Here is a 13,117-nt window from a genome sequence, read left to right as displayed (position 1 = left end):
AAAAAAAAAAAAAAAAAAGAGGAGACAGTTGAGGTAAAGATGTGGGTCTCACCTGTCCCTCGCTTACCTGTGTCCTTGAGGTTTAAGCGCATGAAGGTGGTTACACAATTTAAACGTGGCTTTAGCTGCTCGATACTAATAAAGCAGCTCCTAAAAACTTTGTCTTCCACTCCAATGTCAAGTCTAATCTAAAACAAATCCACTTCACCTTTAACCCCTTCACGTATGAATCCTGCAGCCGTGCAAACTTTGACTACTCGTACCGTAAAAAAGCATCCTGATTTTCACCATATTGTCTGCGAGGCGACTTGGTGCCTTACCATCGGTCTGTACTTCATGGCTCCTGCTCTCGACTGATCTGGATGTGGTATTCGTTCCCACTGATATCCGACGGTCCAGCTATAAGAATGTGACTTCCAGCGCCGCGTCGCCACCACTATTTAGCCCAGAGTTTGTTTTTAGAAGCTTTCCCCTCTGTCCTGAGATCCAGCTGCTGCCATAGCTTCTCCTCTTACTTACTGCTGCTCGCACACTTGCACACACCTCTCTGGCTCTCTTCTAGCTCGCCACTCGTTCACCCACTTTCTTCTCCCTCCCTCCCTCTCTCTCTCTCGCCCCTCCAGAGGAAACAGTCCCTGTGTTGGGTGACACATACACCCCCCCCCCCCCCATCTCCTCCTCCTCCTTCCTTCTCTCTCTCTGCCCCCCCCCCCTCTTGTCGACCTCTCCTCAATCCAACAGGCTAAAAAGTGAAAACTCACCACAGCTGTTCTCTTTTGGACTCTTTTCTTGCTCTTTTGCTGCTCTTTAAAAAAGAAATAGGGGGTGGGGGGGGGGGGGGGGCTATGAGAGAGCAAACACATCTCCCATCACACACACATCTGGCCTTAACAACCCCTGGAGAGAAGTAAAAGATTGAGAAAGGAAAAAAAAGTGTTCCGATGCCAAAAAAGAGTAAAAGAGGATGTGTGCGTCCGAGCGTGCTTATGTGAAAAAAGGGAAAATCTTGGATGTAAAGTAGTAAATGCGGGATGAGCCAATAAATAATCATGTATTAGAGCTGAGAGAGTTTCCTTCTCCTCCCCCCCCCCCCCTTCTCTCTCTTCACCTCCTTGCTCTCCCCCCACTCAGAGATTTACAAGCTGAAGCAGAAAGCAGAAACCAGACGAGTGGCCAAGAGTCCCGTTGTCATAAATATGGCCTCTTGATGCCTGGTGAATCCACACACACACACACACACACACACACACACACACACACACACACACACACACAGACACAGACACACACACAGACACACACACAGACACACACACATGATAATGCACGCATGCATGCACACAAATACATACTCGAGGCCCTACCATCGTTAGTCCAATATCATTACAGGGAGTGTAATCAGTCCGGACCACGCGTACACACACCGGCTCAGTGCAGATCAAAGGCCTCGGCAGTCTTATGCATCTGCTTGTTAACACTAATAACAGTTGACATCTTACAGGCAACAGGCATGTGCTGCTGAGAACAAAGAGGAAGGCAAGTTTCCAGCGCGGTCGGCTGATTAACACACAGACATTAACAAAGGCCGGTTTGAAGTCTGATGCTGAGCTGGTGGAGGGTCTCAAAAATCACCTGTTTGCAAGCTCGTACGAAGCATCGCAAGGTAAGGAGGTGGTTGGGATAACAGTGTCTGAGTGAAAACCTAATATTGTAAACTGTAAGGCTGAAACCTCAGTGTGGAATCAGAAGTGGCCAAACATCTTCGGTAGGATTCACACTAGAAATGGACCTCTGGAAGTCCAAGTCGCAGCTTCAAAGAGCAGAGCGGCAGCAGGAAAAGCCAGGTTTTACAGGCCTCATTAGGATGACTCCCTGCTTCCTGTGGATCTAAGAGAATAGGCCCATAAATCCAAACAACTAGCTCTTGTTGCTAACTGCATATTCCACATCTCTGGGTCCATCTCGGTTATGAACACACACAAAAAAAGCTACATTTTATACTGTGTGTGTCTAGTCTGGTTTTTGTATGATGAGAAAAATTACATGAAAGGGAAAGGAACTGGCAGAACAGTAGAGAGAAGCTGGAAATGAAGAGGGGGGGGGGGTTAATGAGAGTAAGAATGAAGGGCGGGTACGAGTAGAGTCAATGAGTTCAGTTTTATTTCACAGATCTGCAACTGAGCTCAGGTGACGTCTCGGTCAAGGTCATTCTACAATACTTCTAGTCATGTTTCCTTCCTCCTCTCAGGAAAAAAAATGATTCCTCGAGGGTCTTTCAGTTTGGATTATGTAATTTCAACTACTTTCATTACTTTCACTGACATGTCAACTGACGATTCAGCTGCTCACGGCGCACACTTAAAGCATATTCAGAGCTTCCACTTCAACAAAAACTTCTAATCATTTTACCACTTATGCAAAAAAAGGAACATTTCAAGTGTTTTTATCTCTTACCCAAAAACAGCTCAACTGATTTCAATGATTAATTGTCAGGCGACATTTCAACTACTTTCAGCTCTTTGTCTTCAAAATGACAATTCAGCTGTTTATACCACTTCAACTCCTTTCAGTGACGACATAAAAACTTCTTCAACTCTTACAGTGGTCACACTTGCAGCTGACACTTTCGCTGACTTCATCTTTCAGTTTATACACTTGAACTGTCACTAGTTTCTTTCAGGACTTCCTTTTTAATTGACACTTCTAGTTCAGTTCATCACATACACTTCAACTCCCATTTCAGTGTAAGAGTTAAAATTCTTTCAGCGTTTCCACTTTAATTACTATTTGAGCAACGTCTTTCAGTGTATGTATTGTGACTGCATCTTTTTTACAGTGATTCAGCTGTAACCTTTTAGCAGGGTGAAATTTTCCCCCGGAAAATCTTGCATTTTTTCAGTTTCTCTCGTTTCATAAAATATGAACTGCCGTCACCTCTCATTCCATTTCCCTCATTCTGCTGCGAGGCTCGCATAGCTCAGGTGGAGGCTAAGCCAAGGTCGTTCTATTCATGCTTCCTTATTACTCCTCCACACACTTAAACAAAGAAAAAAGAAAAAGACTCTTCAAGGATCTTTCGGTGAGCGCAGTGATTCTTTACTCAACAGTCAATGGTCAAAGATGCAGCTTTCATTTACTGTGGTTATACAGCGTCATTCAAAGTGATCCTATTGCACCAAAGCTGTTCAGTGTACTCCACAGACAGACAGCAGGTGTCTTATCAAAGAGAACCATAGTGATAATAAAAGAAAGCACACCCTTAAACAACTAGCACAACTGAGGACACACACTCTTTCTCTTCCACGCTGCCCTCTGCTGGTCGTCCCTGAATAAATGAAACTCAAGAAGCAATTAGGGTTTTTTTTGCTGAGGCAGACGTCAAAATGCCTGAAAATAACAGACCTCCATTTGTATCCTCCATCTGTCTGTGTGAGCAGGAGAAAACACACACTTTGTACTGGGCTTAGCGGTGTCTGTGTCAGAGATTAATCTCTGTACACCTCTTTTGATGCCCCCCCGCCTCCTCCTCTCCCACCTCCCAACCCCACCTCACTCTTTGCACTCTCTCTCCCTCTCGTTTCATTGCCAGTATAATCAGAGCCCCTGCTGCAGGAATCTGAGTAATGTTTTCCAGACGCTCCCTCTCTCTTTCTCTCTCTCTCTCTCTCTCTCTCTCTCTCTCTGTGTGTGTGTGTCTCTCTCTCTCTCTCTCTCACAACTGTGTGAGAATACGCTGGACAGACAGCAGGAAACTGGCAAAGATACTAGCACAGATAGCGGCTTTGCAGTTTTAACACTACTGACATGTACGCTGGGTTCACTCGTTTACTCGTCTGTGTTCATGTCTCTGGCTCAAAGTGTGTGGACTGTAAAGGTGTGTGTGTGTATGTATTCTGCAGGCTCATGCTGAGGCAGCATATTTGTTCTGAGTTGGTGGGAGGAGGGGCTGTATCTGACCACCAGTGTCTCGCTCGGCTCAGCTGTCAGACTTTAACCCTTGCCCGTCCACCTTCTCCAGCTGAAGTTAACTCTTGGAGCTGAAGCTGTAGGGAATGATTGACGTGTGTGGATATCTGGGGAAGTCCTGTTCACAAACACCAAAAAAATGAGACAAAAAAATATAGAGTACAAAATTATTATCATCCTAATGATCTGCTGGCACCAGACGGAGCATCTGTCTCTCTCCTCCCACGTACTGCCTGACAGTTTTTCTTGCCTACACACACACACACACACACACACACACACACACACACACACACACACACGTACACACACACACTAGGTGACAACACAGCATATTCAATCCCTCGTTTGGTCCTTTACAGCTCTGGAGCTATAAACGGTGTTACATAAAAGCGTTGTGACGGGCATAAAGCCATGGAAACAAACATTGTTTTATATTTGCTGTTTGGCCGGCGAGTAGAGCTTTTCAATTACAGGCTCCGGTGCCCAGCGCAACATGTTGGCCAACAGCACCAAAAGACGTAGACTATAACATGCTCTCAATATTGTAAGATTTTGGCTGATCTCAGTAAATGCTAAATAGATAATACGGAAGAAAAGATATGCATGTTGTACATATAGAAAGCAAATGTCAATCTTTTTAAAAGCCGACAACTGAGAGACACAACTGAGGATCTTCATGTGTCTTGAAACATTAAATATTATTGCTTTTCCCCAATAAGTGAACTCAGCTCTCTCCTCCATCTTAATGCAGATGTTTGCAGAGTAGCTACAACAGCTGCATCATGTATCATTCATTATGTTCTATGTAAACATTACTACACCTATCAAAGTGAGGTTATATGGTCCATATCTCAGGTCACTGATGAGTTAATGAGTTGGAAGGAGGTGATTCTGTTCTGATTCAAAGCTCATGTTGGTTGGCCTTGGCTTCTTTATCATACACACACACACACACACACACACACACACACCACTCTTGAGGGAAAACACCAAATTAAACATTGAGTTGTTTAGATTGAGGGGAAATAAGGAGGAGAAAAAAAAGCTTAAATCCAACTGACTGCTTGCAGGGAAACGCATGTGACCTCGACTCCGTGGGAAATCAGAAATGGGAACTCCCTCTCTCTTTCTCTCTTCTCTGCTCCCCACTTCATAAATTCTTCTTTCCTCACTCACTTCCTCTCCGCAACATTTGTTCAGAATTATCTTTGGATGTATGTATATATATACATAGATAGATAGAGCGAGATTTTCCACTCTCCCTCTGTTGCCCATACAATCTAAAAATAAGTCTTAGGAATGTGTTGTCATGTAACATCATGCCTCACTGATCTGCTGCATTTATTAGAAGCTAAAACTGAGCTGCAAACTAAAGTGGAGCTAACTAAAAGGGGATTTCTGCAGCTGCTCCATGTAGACAACACACCACTGAAAACACACACATGCTGGGTTGCCCTATGGAGTACCCACAATGCAATTCATCTGAATGAGGTCAAACTGTGTGGACCAGGTATTGCTTAATAGACTTGTATCATGAAAACAGTATTGGTCACACGCATCTCTCTGAGCACTGAGGACTTCCCCACGTTTCAACATGTGCAACACACTGATACTAAATATGTTCAGTATGCACTTTTAGTCTTAATATACTACAGAAGTATGAGGCACTTAAGAGGGAAACATCATAAAACTATATTTTACCATACTAGTATTAGTCATTGACTGACATACTACTGTTAGTCATTGACTGAATATGAAGATAGACGTCATGACAACTCCACAAAAGCAAAGCAAAAAAATCTCATTCGCCAACTAGTGGCTTGCTGCAGTATAGGTCTCAAATCCCACCCTCTTTATGTTAGCATATGGGACATGAACCAAACTAAAAAAAAAATCAAAGTACACATAATGATTGACAGCTGTGACAGGCGCTCTCAAACCTCCATCTTTCAACCTCAGTCTCTGTCTCCGTCTCTGCACAACCTCTGGCTCCAAATGACATCACACAAGCAAGATGGTAGCTCCCGGAAAGAAGATATTTTGGCTTCACTTTTTCATGTAAATGGTATTAGACTAATGTATTGTTTGCTCATAAACTAGAGCAGAAATGAGTCTTTCAATAAATACTGTATAGCAGCTACTTTGTGGTCTGTGTTCTGTTACATAAAGAAAGATTTAATGCAATTTTTTTCACTCAAGTTAGAACATTTTGAGCTGACTTCGGGCGTCTTCTCTAGTAACTTCTGTCCAGTGACCGCTTCCTCAAATTGTTCTCACTTTCTCTCTGAACACACAGTCACATCTTGAAGTTTCATCAGCTTATTTAACTGGCTTCTAATGCGGATGCTCATAAACTCAATATCTAAATATCAGCCCTCAAAAAAACCCTCAGTGTGAGGTCTGACACTGCCTGTGAGCTTTTCGAGATGACGTCTCTATAAATACTGAACACACCCCTGGCTGCAAGGTTGAACGGGTTCATTTTCAGCACTTTCAGCCTATGCTGCAAAGATTTCATCATTGTGACGAATCCCAGGCGTTTAAAAAGGATGCTGATACACACTATGCTGCGATGACATTAGTAATACAACATGAGACTTACAGCATCATCTGTGGCGCCAGGAAGATTAGCCTGGGATGAAAAATTATTTCGAAGCTAGAATAGCTAAAACTGAGATAACACAGGAAAATAAATAGTTAACATACAGTTCTGTTGGTGATTTTGAATCCTCTGTGGTGATGCGCTCTATCAAAATGTTGACAGGAAAGTACATCTAGCCCATATGATGACTCCACCCGTTTCTATTACAATCTCCTCAGGCATCACTTTACATGTCATCTAAAACCACAGTCCCACTGAGCAGAACTGTGCTATAGCTGGCTCTCAACCAAAAGCAATATGCCTGCACCCCTGAACTCTGAAGTCTAAGTTATGTTAAAGGAACACACCTAGTTTTGGGGAAATCTGGTTTGTTGGTCATCTTAGAAGTTACGTGATGATGAGCGAGTGTGTGATTATCTACTGAGGACTTGGCTGGATTTGGATCACTGGCTCATTGGTGCTTGATTCTAATACTATGCAACACTAAATGACGGACGCACAGTTCCTCCTCGTATATCTTTCTCTGGCTGTCTCTGTGCTCTGTTACTTTTCTTCAAGCCCTGCTGTCTTCACGACACTCCGCAGGCTCCCTCAGCATAATAAAGTCGCTTTTGTAATCGGCACTATTACAAGTCATTAAATCAGCTTGAATGATAAATACTGTGTGAACTTTTGGCCTTTTTCCACTCTAGAGTGCAACTGTCAGTGTGAGCTAAGATATAAAAGCCAGAGGTGGGATCAAACCTTCACCCAGTGGCTACAAATCAAACAAAAAAGAAACTCTAAAGTGGCCTTTTTTAACCATTAAACACCCGCTTGAAGTGGCTGTAAATCTGTGAAAATGCAAACACATATTCATGCAAACAAGTTCCTGACACTGGCCAGACTTTCACCATCCATCACCATCCTCAGCCTTCACCTTTCACTTTCCCTCTCTTCCACAGTCTTCCTCTAAACCCCCTCTCCCCCATTTCTCTTTCAATCATTCTTCCATCTTTCACACAGAAATTCTTACATCTCAGCGTGAAATCTCTCTATCCTTGTATGGCTCCTTATTTAAAAAGAAATACAAAGTGGAGAGGAAAGGGAGGGAAGCAAGAGCTGACAAAAAAAAAGAAAAGAAAAAGAGTAGGAAAAAATAAAAAGGCGATGCAGGGCGGCTGTGATGTCAGAGCAAAAGAATGTGAGCCATGTGGGCGGCGAACAAGAGTCGGGGGAACAGAGACAAGAGGGCAGAAAAGAGAGAGGGAGAGAAGGAGAGAGAGAGAGAGAGAGAGAGAGAGAGAGAGAGAGAGAGAGAGAGAGAGAGAGAGAGAGAGAGAGAGAGAGAGAGAGAGAGAGAGAGAGAGAGAGAGAAAGAAACATGATGAAACAGAAGTATCAAGAAAGAGGATGAGAGGCAGGAAGTTGGTGACAGATGGTGAAATTGTCACCGCAAGGAGGAATAAAGATATTATGTGTATGAGTATGTGTGTGTGTGTGTGTGTGTGTGTGTGTGTGTGGGTGTGTGCCAGTTTATGGTGACCCAGCATCATATTGACACAAGGGGGGGTTCCCAGGGGGCCAAATACTCTTACTGTTCCTGTTTCTCTGTGTGCAGCCTACTTAACGTGCCTCTCCCTTGCTTCCCTCACTGCTCTGAGAATGATTCACCACAGTGTGTGTTAATGTGTTGGTGTGTTTGTGTGTGTGTCCATGTGTAGCAGACCATATCAAAGTGAGATGTTTCTGTGAATAGATGTGGTACTGAGAGTCGGCAGACAAAAGGCTGCAGCAGTGGGCTTGAAATTAAGTTAATGAAGGAAACTGGACTGTAGTCTGTTTTTTTCTTCACTACACACACATACCAAATATGGAGACACTCCCTGCCTTGCACACACACACACACACCTACTTTTCCACTGTGGCAGCAGTTTGGTCGTGCAGGCATTTCCTAAAGTGTCTAGCGTCTTCCATAAAAGAATAATCCTGGGCTGAGTGGAGTAGGCGGTTGGGTCCTCTCAGTGGATGAATGGAAGTTGGCTGTGTGTGTGTCCATTGGAGCTGCCGCTGCTAACGGCTGCAGCTTATTGGCTCTTCTGCAGAATTTTCAGGCTGATAATAACCTCTTAAAATGAGGCTCTAACTGCAAACACTTAAATTAACAGTCTACTCTTAACTTTTTTATTCTTATTTTTTAAACAGCTGGTGTCATCAACATGATACTGGCACAGCTCGAGGTCAACAGGTCTGACACTTCACGCATAGTTGTGGTTCTATATAGTCAGATATACTGTGTTCATACTGTAACACATGTTGACATGTGACAGTAGAAAAAAGCACAGGTGTGAATAATCAAATTAACGATGGCTGGATTCCATGTAGCTGCTTTAGTTCCAGGGTCCTCGTTAATGTCATTAGTAACACCTGTGCTTTCCCTACTACGACCTGTCAACGTGTCCATACTTTACAAATAGAGTGCAATTACTGTGTGATATATAATAATAAAATATTCTTTTGTATAATGCTGGTCTGGAGAGTTATATGTGTTAAATTTAGAATTGACAGTTTTATAAAAAGGATGAAAACTTAATGCAGCAGAATCAGAGATATTGTCTTTTTTTTTTTTTTTTATTCCAACCTGGCACCTACCCACCTACATAACCCACAATGCAACTTGACTGGCGAAATACTTCGGTCATAGGTTGGGGCGCGTCGTGCAATTAGGAGTTGACACAGCCTGGAGCTGTTAGCATCAAACAGAGGTGAGGAGCCGTCTACAGAGGTCTGATAACATCAACTGATGCTGACTCAAGGGACATTCCTCCAGTGTGCTTTCTCTTTAAAAGGGAATACACTCAGGTTTTGTAGAACTGGTATGAGGTCTAGTTAGCCAGTATTCAATAAATGCACTGTTATCCATGTATTGTTTTTGATGATCATTGTTAATCATTGCCTCAGGCACTTCACAACAAACTTTGATAGCTACACTACAATGAATGTTATAGGACTAGCCATCTAATGAATAGCTACACAGTCCTTCCCTATCTTCACTGCTGATGAGGTTATCAATACTACTACTCTATTACGTAACATGACGTGTGTGCTAAAAAAGTTAGGTGTCTGCAGAATATAACTGTGCTCATGCTGACCTCCTGAAATCATGTGTTTACTTTAAAACCCCTATGAGATGATTTTTTAAACATGTGATATAGCATCTTTATTCTAATGACAAAAACGTTTTCTTCATACAATCCTGGTGAGAATTTGTACAGCCCCTTTATCTCAGCATGAGGGTTGAATTATGTCTCTTTTGACCTACAACTGGGGGGCACAGAGGTCAAAAATGTTATAGTACAAGACTGAAGAAACTGGAAAGAAAAAAAGGTAGTGCAAGTAGTAGCCTAAAAAAAAACCTGTACTGAAGAAGTAAAGGTAAATGCTGGCAAAACAGCGTGCTGACCCACACACACAGCTCTTGATATACAGCACCAGTTCCTTACTCAAGTGAATAAAAGGTGTGTCCAAAGCTTTGACTGGTACTGTACTCATGGAGGCTTTCCTTTGACTACCTCTATCTTCTAACTTTAACCCTATGCTAACCCGAGGTGAGGGAAAAGTCTTGCAGTCGACAGGCCTTTCCAGTCAGCGGGGCAGGTTGTGACTTGCTGTGAAGGAACTCAAAACATTGGGAACATTCTGCCTCTCCAACTCCTATCCCATTCCCACCCTTTTTTTTCTACCCGCGGTGTATATCTATCCTGCTGCTCCTTCACTGCATGTCTCTCTCCATCTCTATCCCTTTGCTGTACTCTTATCTCTTTCTTCTTCTTCTATCTCCCTCTGTCTGTTATCCTCCCCTATGTATAGAGGGCCTCTTCGTCTTATTTATACCCAGCAGGCCTTATATGGAAAAGAGCTTTAGCTGTATGTTAAAACAATGCTGGCCTCCTTACATTAGACTCACACCCACAATAGACTCTAGGAATAATACCGACTGGTCTGAACTGCTGCAGCTGACAATAGTTACACCTCCAAAGACTGCAATTACAGTAGCAGTCCTTTATTAGAAATTGGATGACTAATATTTTAGAAAGCAATTCAGCATTTGCCTCCTTCTCCTCTCCTGCCTCCACCTCTTCCTGTTCCTTCTGTCTTCCGTCCCTCTGACACCAGCTACTTGAAAAATACCAAACAACGCCTGGATTGCAAAGAGTAAATAAGGAAGTATTTCATCACGCTGGACGATGGCAACAAATTTGGCTCGACGCGACGTGTATCCAGCCCGTGGTTATTGTGTGGCATCACAACAGCTTGGACTAAGTTGCTTAATTTCTAAACAGCGAATTTCCTGTTTACTTTGAGCACTTCCTCTTTGCTGATTAGACATTATTAACAGCTGGGCCGTGGGGCTAAACAAATCCGGGGCGATTAATGCAGACAGACACCGCACGTACAGTACATTCCTTTCCTTTTTTGCATCCGTTACTTCCATCCGTGCCTCTATTTTCCTCATCTTATTCTATTTTTCTGGTCTCCTGCATTCCTGAAAAATGTGAGACAGTTAAGATTTCCAAAAGATGTGCAACAGTATGGAAAGATTTCTCCTCGGAGGCCATCGGCTTCTCGTTAAAGTGCTGTTGACATGTGAGCATCCACCTAACATGAAACCTGACAAATGAGCTGGAATCAATGTGTGGACTGCTTCAACTCTTGGAGGAATCTGTCCAGAAAGTAACTAAGCACAGACCGTTTCCCAAAACAAGAGAGGATGGCTCAGCAATTTGGTCTTGGCCACTTGCATATTTCACCAGCATTTGGTTGGTGGCTGCCCTGCCCTGCACGCCCGCACGCACACATACACACACACACTTAGGAGAAGACACGTCACTTCATTGCAACATCTCTGGAATCTCCTACTTAGAGATTTATCACTGAGGGTTGGGCTGCTGAGACAGAAAATGCAAACACACATGTTAATCCTTCAGTGGCTACACTCATCTCCAAACAATATACTCCTTAATGTCCCCTACAATTGTCTAGAAACACACACACATACACTATTGATGTATGTTGCAAGTCATGCAGTTACTGTGACCAGACAACTACACACACACACACACACACACACACACACACACACACACACACACACACACACACACACACACACACACACACACACACACACACACACACACACACACACACACACGTCCCATCCCCCCTGGCTAACCTCATGAAAATGATGAAATGTTACACGTTGCCAATATGACTATTGTCTCCTGAGACTCAGAGACAAACAGGCATTCTGTGAGACTGAGTGTGTAAATGTGTATGTGTCTGTGTGTGTGTGTGTGTGTGTGTGTATTTTGATACCAAAATATGCAAACATGCTGGAGATGATAGCGACCTCTGTAGGGTGGCTTTACATTCAAGACCACATTTCCCATAAATCTACAGTGAGTGGCACACAAGGTTAAAAGTGTAGTCTTGCAGAAACTGCCAGTGATATGTTCAATCATGTATAGTAAATATGCTGACTCAATATCCATGTGTTAAATGTGTTAAAATACAACAAGCCAATTAAACTTTTTGCCACAGATTGCAAAAACTTCTACTGACATCTGAATCTGAAGATGAAAAATGATGATGCAATATGAGATTTAATTTAATGATAAGATTGAATTCCATGCTATAAGAATCCAAATAAGCTAAATAACTTCTAAAGAATGTCTAATGTGAGCTTCACCTTTTAACACCACAACTCATTTTTAACATTTTAATCCCTCTGGGGACGGAATTTGAACGAACAGTTGTTCCTCAAACAGCAGGAGGCCGCCCATACACGCACATACTCAGACACGCACACAGATGCACTTGTCATATTTAGACTGGGCAGGGCTGATGGGGTGTGTGAGATAGTCAGCTTTTGATTATCTGTGTTTGTTACAGAGGTATGCGCTCACAGCTGTGCAGATGACAAAAATACATGAAGTGAAGGACAACTGTGTCCTCTCAGCTCCACCGAGGCAGAAATGATGTGAAATGTGAAGCATGTCATGCAAAAAACAACATAATGATGCTTCTCTCTGTATGTTGTAGTCTATTTAAGTCCTACAAACGCCTCCATCTCCATCTGTAAGTTTCTTGCCATGTCTCCACTCTCTTCTTTGCTGAGAGTGAGATGAGATTAATACAAAGCCACAGCAAGCAGGTGAGTTATCTTAGCATAAAGCTTGCAATCAAGGAGAAACACCTAGCCTTGCTTTGTCCAAAGATCCCAGCACTGTAAACCTCAGTCACTTAACTCATATCTTGTTTGTAGAGCAACTGATGTTAAAGAGTAGGAGTTATGAGCCAGACTGTTATTTGACCAGGCACGGTAGCTCCCTGGAGTCCAAACTTGTTAATTAGTGAGCTTTACAGATGGAGGTGGGCAGGTGCTTTTAACCTTTGGATGGACCCATGCTGGTTGTTTGTCCCTATAGGTCTTCAGCTGTAAACCACAGATATGAAAGCAGTGCTGATCACCTCATCTAACTCTTGTAAGGAAGTGAATAAGCA

General features: G+C 42.9%; 1 protein-coding gene across 2 annotated transcripts in view; it reads right to left on the bottom strand.

Annotated features, from left to right (window-relative positions):
• Positions 1-13,117, bottom strand: part of LOC128361062 (unconventional myosin-Ic-like) — a 58,367-nt gene that overhangs the window by 31,569 nt on the left and 13,681 nt on the right. The window lies entirely within an intron of this gene.

The sequence above is a fragment of the Scomber japonicus genome, chromosome 6 (genome assembly GCF_027409825.1).
Source record: "Scomber japonicus isolate fScoJap1 chromosome 6, fScoJap1.pri, whole genome shotgun sequence".
NCBI classification, from domain to species: domain Eukaryota; kingdom Metazoa; phylum Chordata; class Actinopteri; order Scombriformes; family Scombridae; genus Scomber; species Scomber japonicus.
The sequence above is the reverse complement of the archived record's forward strand: the minus strand, read 5'-3'. Positions and strand labels throughout refer to the sequence as shown.